Here is a 20,593-nt window from a genome sequence, read left to right on the forward strand (position 1 = left end):
TCCTCTACATTATCCAACATTATTTTAACATGTTCTGTCAGTTTTGCTTCACTGCTTCAAGCATGCATGGCATGTGGTGCCTCCAGCACCATTGTGTGTTTTCTTATTGGTGCTCGTTTTATGGCGCCAAATTTAAAGTTTAAGTGCTTAGTGAAAAAAATTGATTTCCCTATGTGACATCAATGAAAATTTTCAGTGGACTTTACCCACTGTCGCATGGGTGCCAGAACCATGGAGGGGGGGGGGGCAAGAGGCCCCCCTCCCCGCTTTCAACAGCTGCCCAATAACTGCTGCCATATAGCAATTACACAAACCTTCATATTGCATGCCTTTTTCTAATCTAGATGTTACAGTATTATAAAATACTTTATGGAGAGTAACAAACCTTGTTGAGATGCTGCATTATGTACTTAAATTGGACATTCTCTCGCTGTACTGGATATTAATTCTGGTCTTTGGTGAAATGAAACCCCTAGGAGCCCCTGTGTGTCCACTGCCCCCTACTCCCCACCCTCCATTCTGGCCTTCCCTTGTCACTTGGATTACTTGTTTTCTCGTATTTTGTTGTTCTCTTCATATTGTTTCACTACATCTTGACTGGCCAGGACTGCACTGTACTAAATGAGGATCTTGTTTTCTCGTATTTTGTTCTCTTCACATTGTTTCACTACATCTTGACTGGCCAGGACTGCATTATACTAAATGAGGAGTAAATACAGGCGAGAGTCACTTATCCAAAGTGTCAGTTAATCAAACACAGCATCCCAAAGTAAATACAGGTGAGAGTCACCTATCCAAAGTGTCAGTTATGCAAACACAGCCTCCCAAAGTAAATACAGGTGAGAGTCATGTATCCAATGTGTCAGTTATGCAAACACAGCCTCCCAAAGTATATACAGGCGAGAGTCACCTATCCAAAGTGTCAGTTATGCAAACACAGCCTCCCAAAGTTTGGGGCAGGAAAAATAAAGTCTGAATATGCAAATGTTATACATATTCACTTGTGCGGCTTTTTTGAGCTTGAAGCCCACTAGTGTGAAAAACATTCGATATTGTCCACTGGAAACTGAGTGGTTGAAGTGTATTCCCTGCATGCAGAAAAAAACAAGATTGTAGAAGTTTTTTATCCGGTTCAGTGTATGCTTGATCCAAACATTTTGATTATCTGAACTACCCTAGGTCCCAATTAGTTTGGTTAATCAACTCTCTACTGTAATCAAATTTAACGGGGGGGTTTTGGCCACCCAGAATCAATGGGTTCTAGATGTATGGAGTTTCTCTTTTTCAAACTTTTTGAATCAAAGATGGCTTGAACAGAAATGGCTAAAGAAAAAAAAACCTTCTTGAACTTTTTTCTTCCCACATCCTTGTATAACTCCCTGAACGGTGAAGACTGCAGTGTAATAACTGGGCTGGAAACAGAATGACTCCGATAGTCATGAGGCTGTTTGGGCATAAGAAGCCATGGGATTCTAGAGACTGTGAAGTATATTTTAGATCTTTTCCCCAGCCCTTTGTTACAGTTATGGCGTGGTCAAAAATCATAACTAAAGAAATTCAATCTTCTTGTTTCACTGAAGAAGTGAGTTGAACCCAAGGCTTAATGATCAATGCCAACAAAAAAACTAGTTCCCAATAAACTGAGAAAATGCTTGCAAAGATGCATAAATCATATCATAGAATAGTGTCTGTCTTCCTGTCAAAAGAGATAAAGAAAAGCCACCACCTGGGTTATCCCTCTGTTAGATTGCGATAAAAGGGAATGAATAACTAGCCTCAGTCATTTATTTGAAGTTACTGTCACACATCATACAGCTTGCCTCTTCACCGTCATCCCCAAAAGACAGCTACCATCTGTGTATCCATCTGACAGTCAGAATACAGTACCATATTTTAATTTGTTGATCTCCGATGTATATTCACAATATACCTCCTTACCCTTGCTTCCCCAAATTGGCCACCTGTATGCATTTATAACAGTACATGAAGTCATACACAAACCATTAGTCTGCCCATCTCTTACCCCCCTTTAATCAACATATATTTCCCTTAAAGAACTATTTACCAGAGATTGAACAAAGTTCTAAGCTTGTTTCCCACCTTTCCTCTAAGTAGTCTAGTCCAGATACACATTTTACTGTATCCGGGATTTTTTTTGTAAGTTTGAGTCCCCCAGACCTTTCTGTTTTGGAGGGAAGACTTCTAGCTTATCAGTGGGAGTGGTAAGCACTAGGTAGCCTATCTACCACAAGAGGAGTGGTTTCTGGCCTAGAAATTGTAGTTTATTGGCTGTTTGGGCAGTTTTTCCATCCCTTTCAACTTTCTGGTTTAAAAGCCTGTGTTTGCACACAGCAGTGCTCAGATGAGGTAGACTATTACAGGTACCAGAAAGTCTGTTCTTCAACTTTTCCCTTAGAATGTGCTCAGTCTTACTTCTTGCACTTCAGTTAGCTTATTCAACTAGCACTTTAACGGGCTTTAGTAGCATTTATTGTAGCACACTTAGGTGCTATCACCACTAGCTGTTCCTATGCAGTAACAGCACCAGTACGTTTTAGTTATGACCACCCCTCATGGTACTATTGTAGAGCAATTTCCTGTGCTTTCTTCTGCTAACCTGGTGCACTTGGGCATTCTGAGGTGGTGTAGCAACTGTCTCATGTACACAGACAATCCTCTCCTCTTACCTCCCAACACTCAGACATGTGAGAAGATGGACTTGTATCACTAAATTGGAAGCAGTGCACTCTCCAGCCAAGACTGGACTAGCTGATCAAGAGGAGAAGGTCAATACTTGCAACTCACTGTACAGAACACAGCCCTCCAAAACACCAACCATCACAACTCGCACATAGAACCACAAACCATACACCCAGCTTTGTGGAGGCTCTCAATAAAAATCTATCCAAACAAAAGAAACCCCCCCCCATGAGACAGAAATGCTCTCGGCCACCACAACACAATACCAACCTCGGAACATACAGTTCACCATCCCAGTGTGCCCCTCAACCTAATCCCTTAAGGCAGAATACTTTGCCCAATGTACTAATCATAGGAGACTCGATAGTGAGGCACACCGATGTCCCACTCACTAGGTTGAGCAAGGAGAAGGTGACAGTTGTCTATCAGGTGCCAGGATCCGTCACATAACACATGAACTCGGGTCACTTCACAACCAGTACAAATATGACTCCGTCATTGTCCATGTGAGTGTGAGTGACCTTGACCCATACTTCTCTGAACTACATGAAAAGAGATGTGATGGAACTCTTGGATTATGTGGCCCAGGCACGTATGACTCTAGCCCTGAACAGTATTCTACCATCACCCAGAATGATATCACAGTACAAGCAGGAAATGATTGACAATTGGCTAAGTTTCTGGTGTCATTCTAAGGGGATCCAGTATTTGTCTGCCTGGGATGATATGATCGACAGACCTTGATGCTTTTCCAGAGACGGCCCTCATCTGTCACACCTGGGATTCTGGCTACTGGCCAAAGCTCTTGCCACCCCTATAGTGCCTTTTTTAGGCAGTGTTCTAAAGACGAAAATTCCACTGACACAGCCACAAACTAATGTAATCTGAGGGTCATGCTGCTCAGTGCTAGAAGTCTTAACTCTCAAGATACACTTGGTCGAAGCTCTCCTCAAAATGGAGAATGTCGACATCTGTGCTGTAAGGGAGACCTGGTTTAAACTGACAGAAAGCACTCCTGCATGTCCAGGCTGCAACTCATTCCATGCCTTTCAGCCCCAGAATACGGCCGGAAGCTCCAAAGGCTGTGGTGTCTCCATATTCATAATGGATATACACACCTCTAGACTGGTAGCTTAGCATAATGCATCCGAGATACTTCAGGTGCAATTAACACTGGGTAAGACGGCGATACAGCCGCTACAGAACCCCAACCATGTCCTTTGATTCTCACTCCAACTTCTTAAGCACCCTGGAATCTGTCAAGGTCCAGCCCAATACTCTCATACTGGGTGACTTCAACTACCCTTCCCTCAACTGGGAAAACTATTCTAGTACCAATGTTATGCCCAATGCTTCCTGGAATTTATCAATTCCAATGCCCTGGACCAGCTCATTCTGACCCCCACTAGAGGAAGCAACATCCTCGACCTGGTTATCAGCAACATGGGAGACTGTTGCTCCACACTTATAGTCTACTTCTTCCTGGTTAAATCTGTCCACAAACTGATCACCAAGGAAATCTCCATCTCACCTACACCCTCACTAAGGTGGCCACCATGAAAAACTTCTCCAAACCGGACTTTGGGCTTCTAAAAACAGAGGTGTAAAACTTCTTTGCACCCATGCCAATGAAAAATAGCTGTATGACTGCCGAGTCATACGCCAACGCACTGTACGAGCACGTACACAAATGCATGGATCTTGCCATACCAAATAGAATCAAGATGCTCTCCTCAAAAACAAAGGAAGCCAATCTGGTGGTCCCCAGCAATCAAACTCTGCAACAGAAGGAAGAAACTGTTGCAGAAAAAAAAAACAAAGTCACAAGATTGGAAAACCTCCCTTGCCAGACTCCACAAAAACGTGAGATCCATTATCAAATCCTTTAAAGCCAGCTATGAAGGCAGAATTGTGGCTGACACCAAAAACCACCACAAAGCCATCTATGGCTATATCAAGAACCTCCAAGGCAATACCCAGATTTGCTCTGAGTTATTGCACAATGGTACCGCCTATACTGAGCCAAGAGATATACCCGACATACTGGCTGACAGATTCAGTGCCACCTTTACCCCCCCCCCCCCCAGGCCCTATCACAATACCAGAAGAAAGCCTAGTACTCACCATTTCTGCAGCACATGTAAAAGCTGCATTGTCCAACGCCAATAATACAGCATCCATGAGACCTGATAATATCCCCTGGCTGCGTCCTACATGAACTACAAAACGAACTGGCACCACACGTGTGCCCTGTTCAAGCACAGCCTTACCTCAGGCTTTGTCCCTAATGAATGGCGTACTGCTACAGTCCTCATTCTCCACAAAGGGGGAGCAACTACAGACCTTGGGAACTACTGCCCCATTAGACTGACGAGTCTGGTTTGCAAAGCTATGGAGCTCATCATCCTGGACCTGCTCAACAAAGATATAGGCAATCTCCAAACTCTTGACCCCACACAGTTTGGCTTAGTCAAGGGGAGATCCTGCCTGCTGAACCTGGTTGACTTCTTCAAGGCAGTCACCAAGGCTGTGGATGAGGGTAAGACGGTGCATACAGCCTACCTTAACCTGGGCAAGGCTTTTGATACCATTCCCCACTCGGGTATCGTTGACAAACTTACCAAACTAGGCATCAATCCTTGTATCACTAGGTGGCTTGCAAATTTGCTCACAGGACCCGCAGAGTAAACGTTGTAGATTCCAAGTCAGACTATTGACCAGTCATGAGTGGAGTCCCACAGGGCTTAGTCCTGGGCCCTCTCCTGTTTGGCATCTACTTCTCAGAAGTCCAGGCCAACACAGAGAGACTATAGCTGACCAAGTTTGCTGATGACTGCAAGCTAGGAGTCGTTATCAATTCCTCAAGTGATGCAGACATCCTACAAAAGGGACTCTCTGAGAACAATGACTGGTGTAGGAACCATGGCTTTAAGCTTAATTCCAAAAAATGCGTCATCATTACCTTTGGGAAATAACTCTGCTCCCACAAATTTCCATGTCGATGAGAGCCCACTAAACACTGAAGGGGCCATAAGGGATCTGGACACCCAGGTCAACCGCCACCTCACATTCGACCACCATGTTGCCACCATGGTCAAAGTCCTTCTACATAGCACATCTTATAACCAAAGGGTTCGCATCCAGAAAGAAAGAGGTCATCCTTCTCTACTCATCCCTCATTAGACCAATCATCAAATATAACTCCCCGTTTGGCATGTACCTGACCAGACACCTACAACAACTGCAGAGGCCCCAAAAGTACCTCATAAAAAGGATCCTAGGCCTTAAACACATGTCCTACATGGACAGACTCAAGAAACTTCAGCTGTTCTCAGTCTCTTATCGTCTACTTAGAGGTGATGTCTGCTTGACTTAAAGCCAAGTATGACCCAGCCCTAGTTGAAATGTTATACCTAAAGAAATCCCAATTCCCCCTGTGCCACACGCTCCAGAGATCATAACCTCACTCCCACAATCAACAGAACATGCTGGCAGGACAGGTTCATCTCCCAAAGACTGCCCATACTCTAGAATAACCTTCCCATTAATGTCAAACAGAGCACCTAGCTGCCCCTCTTCAAGAGAAATCTCAACGAGTGGATGGGTAACAGAAATTTAACCCCAGGGATCACTCCAGTTGCCCTACTGGATCAAGGCAGTGTGAACTAACATCGGGTGGCACGACACTAGGGAAATTTTTTTGGGGGGGCTAGGCTTGTAAAGGCTCCAGGGCCATTAGCCTTGTGCACACCTATGAAACTTTGAACGTTTCACCGTAAATAAACAAAATAAATCCCATGGACGAAAGCCTATACATTACCCATAATCAGTAGCAAAAAAATGGAACTCCTTACCTCCAACCACTAGAATTATTTCTAACTTGCCAAACTTTAAATACTTCCTAAACAAATACTTTACAGAATCATGTACCTGCTCCTGTGCCAATCCTGGCTGAACTTGCTCACCCCCTTCAACCTAAGTTGCACCTCACAACTCTCTCCAACCTCCTACTCCACTCCTTTCTTTTGTTTTTCCCACTAGCTTACCTTATCCACTTCATCTCTTCAGACATTTCTTCTACCTCCTCTTTTCTCCCTACTCACCTAGCTACTTGAAGACACCCTACCCTGCGCTCCTATTATAATCTTTTCCATCTAGCTATCTTACTTCTATATACCCATAATATAAACACCATCTTTCATACTAAGACATGACTCAAGTTTCCCCTCACTGTCTCCAATCATGTAATCTGTTACATCTCTCTTAAATATCATATTAGAATTGCCTCGGGTCTCATTTATTGCATACTAATCTGTGCAACACATGCAATCTGTTACATCTCTCTTAAATATCATATTAGAATTGCCTTGGGTCTCATTTATTGCATACTAATCTGTGCAACACATGCAATCTGTTACATCTCTCTTAAATATGGTATAAGAATTGTCTCAGGTCTCATTTATTGCATACTAATCTGTGTAACAAATATGAGGTTTTCCTCACGTTTTCTCCAACTCGTGTTGTTTTTCTTCACAGTCTACTATGAAACATATGTTCTGTGTTTTTTGTCATAACATTTTTTCACTGCTATGTTTTGTAGTGTAACTTAATACTTTGTGATTTAAAATATCTTTAATTCTGAAAGATTGTGATTGTGGAGCTTTTCTTCCTGGGTCTCTATTGAAAATGGGCACTTTCTTCATAAACAAATGTCAAACTGTGGTATGTGCATGTGAGAAAAGAAAAAATTCAGTCCTGTTTTCCAGCCTGTTGCCCCTACCCAAATAATATTGATGATGTGTGCATATGTCTGTGGTGGGATTGGGTGAAAAGTTACAGAAATAACCACACTGTCACAGCCACACAAAGCCACTTTCATCTTCTGTAAATACATTTGAGGTGTAATTGTGAAGGAAACTAGAAAAAGAGAGTGCACTTTCCTCGGTCTCAAAAATGTTATAGTGACCTGCTGTGCACACCCCTGAGTTTTGATTGCGTAGAGAATTTAATAATCTTTGTTCCCTCCCACCCCCACAGAAGCTATTGCAACTTTGTGCCCACCTCTGAGCAGGGCCAGTAATGGAAAAGGTGAGTCTGTGGTAGAAGTCCTCAATAACCCTGTATCAAACTGCACTTCTACAACCCAAGTTGTGGACGTTGCTAGGACCTAGATGTTCTGTGGTGCAGTTTCTTATTTTTGAAAGATAATGATTTGCATATGGATCAATGTGATTATGCTCTGAATTTGGGGAATGGGCCTGCTTGTTGAGCACCATTCTGATATCGGAAAGGTTTTTAATGAACTTGTGATTATGCTCTGAATTCGGGGAATGGGCCTGCTTGTTGAGCACCATTCTGACATCGGAAAGGTTTTTAATGAACTTTCCTTGCTACTGTTAGTCACACACTAGAACATTAACAGCAATTAGTGGTCACCACAAAAGAGCAGAGTAAAGCTGTTAACTACTCATTCAGACTCCAGATGAAGTGTTTACCAGATTCCCACCACTCTTCTGTAGTGTTTGCTCTCTGTGTGGCAGCAGTAAGTGTGGTACAGCATTACTGCACTTTTTTCTCCAACGTTTTTGAGTATATGGCTACCTGATCACATATCATGAATGTGCAACATTAACTTTGTATGTTTTTATAAAAATGTTGGGTTGTCATTCCAAATGCAACTCATTTACGTGATACTCATCTTGTGTCACAGATATGTTTAGATTATGGCAGTAGACAGTTAAAATGCCCTTTTAAATCATTAAGTGCCCCTTTTGCCTTCTGCCCCGCATGCCTTCAGCACCTTTCGGCACCCCTGCTCAGTGGTGTCCATGCAGTGAGTGTGTGCAAATATCCATAAACTTATATGAACTGTATAATGCAGACTGTGGTCTCCATCCATTAGAGTAAATGGGCACCCCCACCCAGTGATCCCTTAGCTGAAGGTCAGTGAGGGAGTCAGTAAAATTATGTGAATGTATTCTTAATAAAAACTTTGCAGTTTTTTTTCTTAAGAAACCACTCGCATCATTTTGGTAAAATGGGGTGGAAAATGCATTGCAGCAAATTTTAGTGGTGCAACGTATTTTAAAAACTGCCTGGAACACTTTAACCTTAAGGTGAAATTCTAGTAGGCAGTACCTCAGAAGAGGCATCCATTTAACTATTTTGTTTCACCTTAGAAAGGATAACCTGATGTATTAGTTTGCTTTGCCCCCCCCCCCCACCAGTAGTGGCTTACCTTCCTTCTGGAGAAGTATTGAGCTGCAAAGACCTCTGGGTTGTGTGTGCCAAACATGGCCACAAAGACTCATCTGTACGATGCACAGGAACTTTGTGTGATTGGGACAAACTTCTGTGTCTCACACAAGATGAAATCAGGCCCTGCAGTCAGCTCTCTTATTTCTTTTTATTTTTTTCCCCTTCCCCTTCTGCATCCTTGTTCCACACAGTACAGGTACTTAAGGCAGGAACAATTCGTTGAATCCCTTTTGACAGGTTTTGTACGAGTTCTTCACTGGGCTATCTAAGCGCTCACTGGTCCCAAACATTAGATTTTGTCCTTTAAGTTTAGTCTTTCTCCAGCACGCTTTGTGAATACACAAAACCTTAGTGAAAAGTGGGGGAGAAAGGGGAATGCCCTGCCTTTCATAATTGCCACAGATGTACTGGCCCTGGGGTGGGGGTGGAAGGTTTACTTTGGACATATGGTCCCATGGACATGACCAGCTCAAGATTCCTCCTTGCACTTAAATGCCTTGGAGGTGAGGCTCTTCCTCCTTCCACTGCAGTCTTTTCTGAACCTTCTCCATAGTGCATTCAGACAGCATATCAGTATAAGTAAGGGTGAACAGAGTCCTCCCCGGCATGTCAGGAGGCTGTTTGAGTATGGCAATGGGGCTTCAGTTTTCATCACTTTCCAATAGTGCAGATTCTGGGATGTGAAACTATAAGGGCATTCTCGGCAAAAGTTTTATGATGCCACATGAGTGGACCCTCAGATGATGGCTCACATTCTCTTCACCATTTGGGTGAAGCCTCGTTGCATTCAGAGTCCTTGACCAGCACCAAATGCAGCAGCGTCTTCACTCACACAGCCATCACAGAATGCTGTAGTCCATCCATGCCCCACTGAGACTGCTATACACATTTCCACTGTTGCAGTAGATGATGATTTTTTTACAGAAAGCCCAGTTAAGCAGGATCAGAATTATTCTCAGAGTTCTCTTTTGGCCCAAATGGTTTCTTTTGCTGAAGGCCTGTCCTGATAGAGAAACATGTCTTCCTCGGACCTCACCAAGGTCTCTTCTCACACCTGTCTGGGAATCCTTGTTTGGAACTTCATCTCTGTCTAACCACAATGGTTCTTCAATTTCACGAAGGGCCAAAGATCCAGCATACTTGCGTAGGATCGTTCAAATTTTTAGGGGAGCTTAAAAAAAAATAGTACGATTGTCTATGCGAATAAATGTTCAGAGTTTTCTGTATAGGCAACCAAGCAAGGGGTAACTCCCTACACAGCTCCTATACCTGCAGTTTTGTAATTTTTAGCTGATACATTTGATAATACACTCGGTTACACAACCTTGGAGGTATATTTAACAGCAGTATCTAATTTTCATCAAGGTTTAAACACCTAGTCTCTGCCATCACTGAAGGCAGGTGAGTCTGTTCTTAGCACTTTATTATGACCACCTTTCACAGACTATAAATATATGAGCCCTGTAGAATTCCTCAGACAGACTAAAGTACATAAATGTCAGATATGCTGTCTGTGATACCTGCCTTAAAATCTCCTCCTCTATGGTCCCCAAGGCTTCGCCAGGTTATTACCAACAACTCCACAGTGAAGTGGTACCTCATTAAACAAGGGGGGCCAGTGTTGTACCTTCAATGCAGGCTGCTTGTGATTGCTTAGGAGGTACCTCTTTAGACCTCTTTAACCCTCCAAGTTTCCTACATTCTGTCAGAGTGCAACATAGTAGCAGACAAGTTGAGCATGACCATGACAGATGTTCACGAATGGAAAGTGAATGAGAGAGATTTTCCAGGAATTGATTCATTTGTAGGGAACACCACAAGTAGATCTGTTGAACTACTTTTGCTCCAGGACACCTTACAAAAAAGTTTGGAAAACAGATGCCGTCTCATTTCCATGGATGGCAATATTCCTGTTTGCATTTCCACCCTTTCCACTGATAATCCAGGGTAATTATAAAGAGGTAGAAGGACTCTTTAAAAGTGATTGTGGTGAGCCCCTTTTGGCCCAGGCTGGGGCAGTTACCACAAGTCTCTTCACTAGCTAGATCTACTTACATAAGACAAGGGGGAGTTTAATATAGCCCTCTCTTAAACATCTTTAATTAAATGGCTGGATGATTCAATACCAACACTTTTTAGGTAGTCCCATCCCCCTGTTGTATATAGTCATTGTTGGGAAATAGATTTTGTGGTTATTTCTTGTTTGAATAGTTCAGAATGAGTACACTGCAACTTTTGGGCAAGAAAGTCCTTCTATCCCACTCTGACTGTTGATGGGTCACCCCTGTGGAGAGAAAATCAGCAATCAGAGTGGAATTGTGAGTGGGAACATGACCTTTTGGAAGCTGGTTTGTGGCTGTGTCTTATAGTGTGTGTAGTGTTGTGTAGTTCAAACGCAATTGTAGCAAGTGAGAAATCCAAGCAATTAACGTTATGGGTAAGTACAACTTACACAGCTGTATTTGTCATGTTTATTCATTTTAATTCCTAAAAGACATGAAACTCTTCCAAAATATTGCAAAACATAAGGTATCTGTTTCTGGATTTATCAAATACAAAAGAATGTGTGTGAATATAGCTAACTTTTCTTGATTACCAGAGCAGCTGCATTCTTACATTTTTGAACACCTTATTTTCTTTAATGGCTGTAAACATAAAGTAAAGGGGAAAGAGGGCGCCCCTGCCTTGTTCCTTTGAGATTAATGGCTGTAAATCTAAAGTAAAGGGGAAAGAGGGCACCCCTGCCTTGTTCCTTTGAGATTAATGGCTGTAAATCTAAAGTAAAGGGGAAAGAGGGCGCCCCTGCCTTGTTCCTTTGAGATTAATGGCTGTAAACATAAAGTAAAGGGGAAAGAGGGCACCCCTGCCCTGTTCCTTTGAGATTAATGGCTGTAAATCTAAAGTAAAGGGGAAAGAGGGTGCCCCTGCCTTGTTCCTTTGAGATTAATGGCTGTAAACATAAAGTAAAGGGGAAAGAGGGCGCCCCTGCCCTGTTCCTTTGAGATTAATGGCTGTAAACATAAAGTAAAGAGGAAAGAGGGCGCCCCTGCCTTGTTCCTTTGAGATTAATCGCTGTAAATCTAAAGTAAAGGGGAAAGAGGGCGCCCCTGCCTTGTTCCTTTGAGATTAATGGCTGTAAACAAAGTAAAGGGGAAAGAGGGCACCCCTGCCCTGTTCCTTTGAGATTAATGGCTGTAAACATAAAGTAAAGGGGAAAGAGGGCGCCCCTGCCTTGTTCCTTTGAGATTAATGGCTGTAAATCTAAAGTAAAGGGGAAAGAGGGCGCCCCCGCCTTGTTCCTTTGAGATTAATGGCTGTAAATCTAAAGTAAAGGGGAAAGAGGGTGCCCCTGCCTTGTTCCTTTGAGATTAATGGCTGTAAACATAAAGTAAAGGGGAAAGAGGGCACCCCTGCCCTGTTCCTTTGAGATTAATGGCTGTAAATCTAAAGTAAAGGGGAAAGAGGGTGCCCCTGCCCTGTTCCTTTGAGATTAATGGCTGTAAACATAAAGTAAAGGGGAAAGAGGGCGCCCCTGCCTTGTTCCTTTGAGATTAATGGCTGTAAATCTAAAGTAAAGGGGAAAGAGGGCGCCCCTGCCTTGTTCCTTTGAGATTAATGGCTGTAAACATAAAGTAAAGGGGAAAGAGGGTGCCCCTGCCTTAATCCTTTGAGATTAATGGCTGTAAATCTAAAGTAAAGGGGAAAGAGGGCGCCCCTGCCTTAATCCTTTGAGATTAATGGCTGTAAATCTAAAGTAAAGGGGAAAGAGGGCGCCCCTGCCTTGTTCCTTTGAGATTAATGGCTGTAAATCTAAAGTAAAGGGGAAAGAGGGCGCCCCTGCCTTGTTCCTTTGAGAGGAATCCTCCCACCTTAATTGTTTCCAAGTCTTCACAGCACTTGTTAATTAACCCTATTTTGCCATTTTGCTCTACTTGTAAAATCCCAGCTGACTGTATTGAATGCTTTCTACAGTCGCACCATATTCTTATATTCTTCTCACACTAGATTCCCATTTTCTATTCATTTTGTCAAATGTTTGCCTCTCAAGTATCAAACCACACTGATCTATGTCTATCCGTTTTGGCAACATCTTCGTCATTCTTTAGCTAGTGTAGATATAAGCGCTTGACTATTGTGAAAATGGGTCTGTATGAAGCCGGGTCCGAAGGTCTCGAACCCTGTTTGGTAATGAAGCCACCCATTTTCTTTCAACAACTTGGTACACTACCCCTTTCTAAGCACCGTTAAACAAATCCTTCCAGATCTTTATCACTTTCTTCCGTTCCAATTCCAAACTTCAGCAGGAGTAACATTTCTTCCTAGAGACTTCCCCATTAACAGTATATCACTGTCTTCATCTTCTGTTTTCCTGTCCTAGTTATTAATTGAGCATCATCTTCCTGTAACCTTGGAATGTTTAAGTCTTCCATAGCTATTTCCATTTGGACCTTTTTTTGGTTTCCACATTCTTGTGGTTTATACAAATTTTCATAATTTCTGAAGTATCTCTTGTACCTTTGTTGGATTTCTGGTTTGTTATGCTTGTCATGGGGTCTGTATGTTTGTCAACAACCTTTTCTGCTTTTGTCTAATTCATTGTACTAAAAGCTTTTGTGCTCTGGAGTTATCCAAAAGTTACTTAATATTCTCCACATAAAATCTTGTCTTTTTCTGCCATATCTGAAACCTTTTCTTTCTTCTCTTAATAGGTACTCTACTTTCCTAATTTAATTTCCCAAGGATCTATACATTCATACCACTTCTTTCTTTACCAGTATTTACCAGTACAGTATCAACTTTTTATACTCTCAAACCTTCCTCCTGGTATTTCACTCTCTTGTCCTGCACTTTTCCAAACTTTAAATATTACGTAAATAATCTGTATAACAGCAGACTCCCCATCAAGTTTGGATTTTACAAGGGATAACTGCAGTGGCACTAAATATACCATAACGTTTATTAAATTCAACTCTCCTTTCTCAATTTTATTATACAGTACCCCTCTCCTAATAGGATTTAGTCTGGCACCTCAAATTATTGAAAATGTTTCTCTGTATTTACTGGAAATGGTACTTCTGATCCAAAGTATGCCAACCTCTCTAGTACCACTGTACTTTTTTAATGTGCTTTTTTTCTAAAACCTCATTCAAATACCTGACACAAACTATTTGCTGTATATCATCTAAGATCACAAAAGATACCTGTATGTTTTCTAATGTCTCCAAAACATTTTCTTTGCTTAGATTTAATCCTAATTAACCATTTTTCTGCTTTATCATTTCTATCAACCACCCAGTACCTTTGCAGAAATGATCATATCATTTGCAGATGTGATTACCAGTGATTGTGTGTCTCTCTCTCTCTCTCATATATGTATAATATCCTCAATTTCTCCATAAACTATTGAATATAGCATTCATTAACACTGCAGACAGTACACTACTTAATGGGCAGCCTTGGCTTAACCCCCTCTTAATCTGTGCTTTCCCACTTTGCCATCACTACATTTATGATAGACAATTCCTGCTAATGACACTTATTTCCTTAGTAATTTCATAGCTGTTAAGAATGCTCCATAAATAACGCATTGTCTTATGTGGTGTTGTACTGATATCACCACCTATTATCTTTGCTTTTCTTTGTTGATGATAACATTCACCACCTCTCTTACTTCTTCTTCTTCCAGCTGCTCCCGTTAGGGGTCGCCACAGCGGATCATCTGTTTCCATTTCTTCCTGTCCTCTGCATCTTGCTCTGTCACACCAACCACCTGCATGTCCTCTCACCACATCCATAAACCTTATCTTAGGCCTTCCTCTTTTCCTGTTACCTGGCAGCTTCATCCTTAGCATGTTTTACCAATATACTCTGCATCCCTCCTCCGCACATGTCCAAACCAATGTAATCTTGCCTCTCTGGCTTTGTCTCCAAACCTTCCAACCTAGGCTGACCCTCTAATATACTTATTTGTAATCCTGTCCACCCTATTACTATGAAGTAAAATGTATAAATCCACACAGAAAAACGATATTGGAGAGTATGACACGAAGCAGAAGTTCAGTGTGTGTATATGTATGTGTGCATATATATATATATATATATATATATATATTTTCCAGAGCCAGGTAAAAGTCAATAAAACATTTTAATATAACAGTTCTGTTATAGTAAAACGTTTTATTGACTTTTACCTGGCTCTGGAATCACTGAAAAGGATCTGCTGTAAGCTGCTGGAGATGTATATATTTTGAACCTCTCTTACTTCCCCCCTTTTGTCCTGTAAACCTTATCACTCGATCACTGTAAATACCACCCCAGACTTGATTTGCATGATTAGCACCTTTATTAAATTATCCCTTAAGACATGAGCAAACCTACATTAATGGAAAAGAAAACAAACCAAGTCCAGATACAGACTTGCTGTATCCAGGACTGTTTGTAAGCTTCTGAGCCCCCAAAGCCTCTCTGTGTTGAAGGGAAGCCTTGTAGCTTATCAGTAGGAGTGGTAAGCACTAGGTAGCCTATCTACCACAAGAGGAGTAGTTTCTGGCCCAGAAATTGTAGTTCACTGGCCGTTTGGGCAGTTTTTTTCCCCATCTCTTTCATCTTTCTGGTTTAAAAGCCCACATTTGCACTCATCTCATGCCTTTCCTGCAACTAGTCTAGTCCAGATGCAGATTTGCTGTATCCAGGACTGTTTGTAAGCTTCTGAGCAGTGCCAAAAAGTCTGCTCTTCAATTTTTCCCTTAGATCTGCTAGTTCTCTCCTCTCCTACACGTTTACTAGATTATTAGTATAGCACTTTACCAGACTTCTTGTAGCAATTATTGTAGTACACAAAAGTGCTACCAGCACTAAACGTTCTAAAAGGAAAACTGCTCCTGTACTTAATGCCCACACCTCCAGGCATGTCTAAAGGTCAGTTCCCTGTGGTTTCTCCTATTAACCTGGTGAACTTGGACATCCTGAGGCAATCTAGCAACTGCTTCATGTACACTGACTACCCTCTCCTCTTACCTCCCAACACTCAGACTTGAGAGATGCACTTGTATATCCGAGTTGGAAGCCACGCACTCTCCAGCCAAAACAGGGCTGGCTGGTCAAGAGGAGAAGGCCAACACTTGCACCACACCACATGGAACACACAGCCATCCAGAACACACACCGGCACTGCCTTCACATAAAAACACAAACCACACACCCACCTTCACGGAGGCTCTCAATAAAAATCTAGCCAAACGTCAGAGACCTCCAAGGCAGAAACGCACTTGGCCAACACAACACAACACTAATCATGAGACTCACAACTCTCCTAAACAGTGTGCCACTCAACCAAAGCCCCTAAGGCAAAACAGCAAGCCCAACATTAGGTGACTCGATAGTGAGGCACACCGATGTCCCACTCACTAGGCTGAATAAGTAGAAAGTAACAGCTGCCTGTCAAGTGCCAAGATCCGCCACATAACACACACTCGGGTCCCTCAACAACGGGTACAAATATGACTCCTTCATTGTACATGTAGGTGTGAATGACCTGAGACATACCTCCCTGGACTGTGTGAAAACAGACATGGAGGAGATCTCAGATTATGTAGCCCAGGCGGGTAAGACCCTAGCCCCAAGCAGCCTCCTACCATCACCCAGAATTATATCACAATGCAAGCAGAAAATGATTGATTTCAACAATTGGCTAAGTTTCTGGTTTCATTCTAAGGGGATCCAGTATCTATCTGCCTGAGATGACATGATTGACAGACCTCAATGTTTTTCAGAGATGGCCTGCATCTGTCACCGTGGGCTTCTGGATACTGGCCAAGACTCTTGCCACCCCTATAGTGCCTTTTTTAGGTGGTGTTCCAAAGACCAAATTACCACCATAACAGCTGCAAACAAATGCAAGCTGAGGGTCATGCTTGTCAACGCCAAGTCTAAATCTCAAAATACACTCTCTCGAAGCCCTCCTTAAAATGGAGAACATAAACATTTGTGCTGCAACAGAGACCTGGTTGAAGGTAGCAGAAACCACGCCTGCACTACCAGGCTAGAACTCATTCCACACCTTTCGGCCCCAGAACCTGGACCGAAGCTCCAAGAGCAGTGGTGTTTCCATATTCATAAAGGATGTGCAAACCTCCAGACTGTAGCCCAACATAACCCATCTGAGATACTTCAGGTGCAGCTAACATTGGGTACGACAATGGTTCAGATTATAGCATGCTATAGGTCCCCAGCCATGTCCCAAGACTCGCACTCCATGTTCCTAAGCACCCTGGAGAATATTAGAGTTCAACCTAACGCTCTCATACTGGGTGACCTCAATCACCCCTCCATTAACTGGGAAAACTACTCATGTACCGGTGCACTTGCCCAACATTTCCTGAAATTCATTAATTGCAATGCTCTGGGCCAGCTCTTTCTTACCCCCACTAGAGGTAGCAACATCCTTGACCTGGTCATTACTAATGTGAGCATCCATTGCTCTACACCATTAGTCAACTCCTCCCTGGTTAAATCTGACCACAAACTAATCACCTTGGAAATCCACATCCCTCCCTCCCACCCTCCCGCAAAGGTAACCACCATGGAAAACTTCTCCAAAGCTAACTTTGAGCTCCTAAAAACAGAGGTGGCTAACTTCACAGCACCCATGCAAATGGGGAATAGTTGCATGGCCACCGTATCATACACCAGTGCACTGTACAAACATGTACACAAATGCATGGATCTCACCATACCCAATAAAACCAAGACACTGTCCTCCAAAAAAAAAAAAAAAAAAAAAGGAAGCCAATCTGGTGGTCCCCTGCCGTAAATCAACTCTACAGCAGAAGGTGAAAACTGATGCAGAATAAGGTGAAGTCCCAAGACTGGAAGAACTCCCTTATCAGCCTCAAAAAAAAAGCTGAGATCCCTCAACAAATCCTCTAAAGCTAGCTATGAAAACAGAATTGCATCAGATAGTAAAGACAACCACAAGGCCTTCTAGAGTTATGTGAAGAATCTCCATGGCAATACCCAGATTTGCTCTAAGCTACTGCACAATGGTACCTCCTGTACTGAGCCAACAGATATTGCCAATATACTGGCCGACAGATTCATTGCCAACTTTACCCCCCCCCCCCACCAAAGGACCAATCACAATACCAGTAGATTGCCAGGCACCCAGTATTGCTGCTGCACAGGTTCAAACAGCACTGTCCATGGCCATGAATACAGTTTCTGTGGGACCTAACAATATCCCTGGCTGTGTTCTACATGAACTACAGAGTGAGGTGGCATCTCCTGTGTGCCCTGTTTATTCACAGACTCACCTCAGGCTTCATCCCTAGTGAATGGTGCACTGCTACAGACATCCCTCTTCACAAAGGAGTAGTGACTACAGACCCTGGGAACTATCGTGCCATTAGCCTGATGAGTCTGATATGCAAAGCTGTGGGAACACATCATCATGGACCTAATAAACAAGGATATAGGGAATCTCCAAACTCTGCATCCTGCACAGTTTGGTTTTGTGAAGGGTAGATCATGCCTGCTCAACGTGGTTGACTTCTTTGAGTATGTCATCAGAGCTGTTGATGATGGTAAGGTGATTCATACAGCCTACCTTGATCTGGCCAAAACCTTTGATGCCATTCCCCACTCAGGACTCATAGAAAAACTCACTAAGCTTGGCATCAACCCCCTATATCACTAGGTGGGTTGCAAACTGGCTGACAGATAGAACCCAGTGTGTGAAAGTATCTGACTCCAAGTCAGACTGCCGACCAGTCACAAGTGGAGTACCACAGAGTTCGGTCCTTGGTCCTCTTATGTTTTGTATCCACTTCTGTGAAGTCCAGCCCAACACGAAGGGACTCTGGCTGACAAAGTTTGCAGACGATTGCAATTTGGGAGCTTTTAACTCCCCAAGTGATGTTGACATCCTACAGAAAGGCCTCACTTGATACCAACAACTGGTGTCAGAACCATGGCCTTAAGCTCAATGCCAAAAAAAATGTCATCATCCTCTTTTGAAAAAACCTGGTTCCCATGAATTACCACATTGATGGTAGCCCACTGAACACAGAAGGCGTTATAAGAGACCTGGGAACACAGGTTGACAGCAACCTCTCTTCTGACCACATTGCCACTGTGGTCAGAAAGTCCTTCTATGTGGCACATCTCATTACTAAGGGTTTTGCATCCAGGAGGAAAGAGGTCATTGTCTCTCTACTCTTCCCTCATTAGGCCAATCATGGAGTATAATGCCCCATTTGGCATGTACCTCACTAGACACCTGCACCAACTGGAGAAGCAGCAAAAGTACCGCACAAAGAGGATCCTAGGCTTTAAACACTTGTCCTATATGAACAGACTCAAGAAACTCCAACTATTCTCTGTCTCATATTGCCTACTTACAAAGCCATGTCTGACCCAGCTCTGTTAGAAATGCTACATCTAAAGATATCCCAATCCCTCCACACCACATGCTCCAGAGACCTCAACCTCATTACCACAATCAACAGAACAAGTTGGAGGGACAGGTTCATAACCCAGAGACTGCCCATGCTATGGAATAGACTTCCATACATGTCAAATGGAGCACCTCAGTGGCCCTCTTCAAGAGAAATCTTGAGTGGATGGGAAATAGAAAATTCACCCTGGGTATCACTCCAGTGGCTCTACTCAACAGAGGCACTGGGAACTAAGGTTGGGTGGCACAATGTCAGGGTAATCCTATGAGCTAGGCTTGTAAAGACTCCAGAGCCATTAGTCTAGTACACACATATGAACCTATATTAACATGTTTTTCCGTTTACATACAGTATGCATTCCATATCTTTTTGCTGATACGTTTGCATATTTACTAATAAAGGTCTTGCCTGCATTGTCATGGCAAGATTTGGAGCATGCACATGGTGTGCCCTTTCAGTTCACATTTCCTGCCGTGGAATAATCGTTCATTTGCTTTTTTGTGCCTTCATAAAATTAGTAGTCTGTTCCTTGCAGTTGCTCTGATACAATGGAAAATCTCAAGAGTTTTCCCTATACGCTCTGTCCTCTAGTTCTACCATTTTTTAAACTTCTTTTTAACAGTCTAATTCTCAGCCAGCCTTTCTTCATTTTGACTTCTGATTTTTTTGCAATTTTATCAGCTCTTGTGAATATCTGTTTAAAGTTTATTTTATTTTTTTCCAGCCTTTCGTTGAGTTGATATACTCCTTCAGTGTTTCATTTATTTTAATTAGCTCTGAACACATTTGACTTTTTTTCCTCTAGATTACTAGAAGCCATCTCTTGTACCAAAGATAGAGCTTGAACTGCTTTTTAGTGAACAGCTGCGGGATTCTTCCCAGTCAGCATTTTCCTCTTGACCTTTTCTAGTTTTTCTTTCAGGCTCTTAGTTTCTTGTTTGCAGGCATCAAGGCAGCATACTTACTAGCCATTGACTGAAGTTTACTCAGGTTGATAATCATCTCTGGCTGCAGTTTCACAGTTTGTTTTCACACTAGGAGAGCTGAAGTTAAGCTTCTGATCATTGTGCAGCCATCTTGGAGGTCTCTGCCTTTTTTTCTCATCTGCATTTACCTCCCAGATGTAAAAATGGTGTGTATGCTTTCAGAAAACCTTAGTTTTTAGCCCTAAGAAAAGAAGT

At 42.6% G+C, this 20,593-nt stretch overlaps 1 protein-coding gene across 2 annotated transcripts in view; it reads left to right on the forward strand.

Moving 5' to 3' along the window:
* KIF21B (kinesin family member 21B) overlaps positions 1–20,593 on the forward strand; it is a 1,412,490-nt gene that overhangs the window by 504,337 nt on the left and 887,560 nt on the right. The window lies entirely within an intron of this gene.

This window comes from Protopterus annectens, chromosome 7.part0 (genome assembly GCF_019279795.1).
Source record: "Protopterus annectens isolate FY-2018-M chromosome 7.part0, PAN1.0, whole genome shotgun sequence".
Lineage (NCBI taxonomy): Eukaryota > Metazoa > Chordata > Ceratodontiformes > Protopteridae > Protopterus > Protopterus annectens.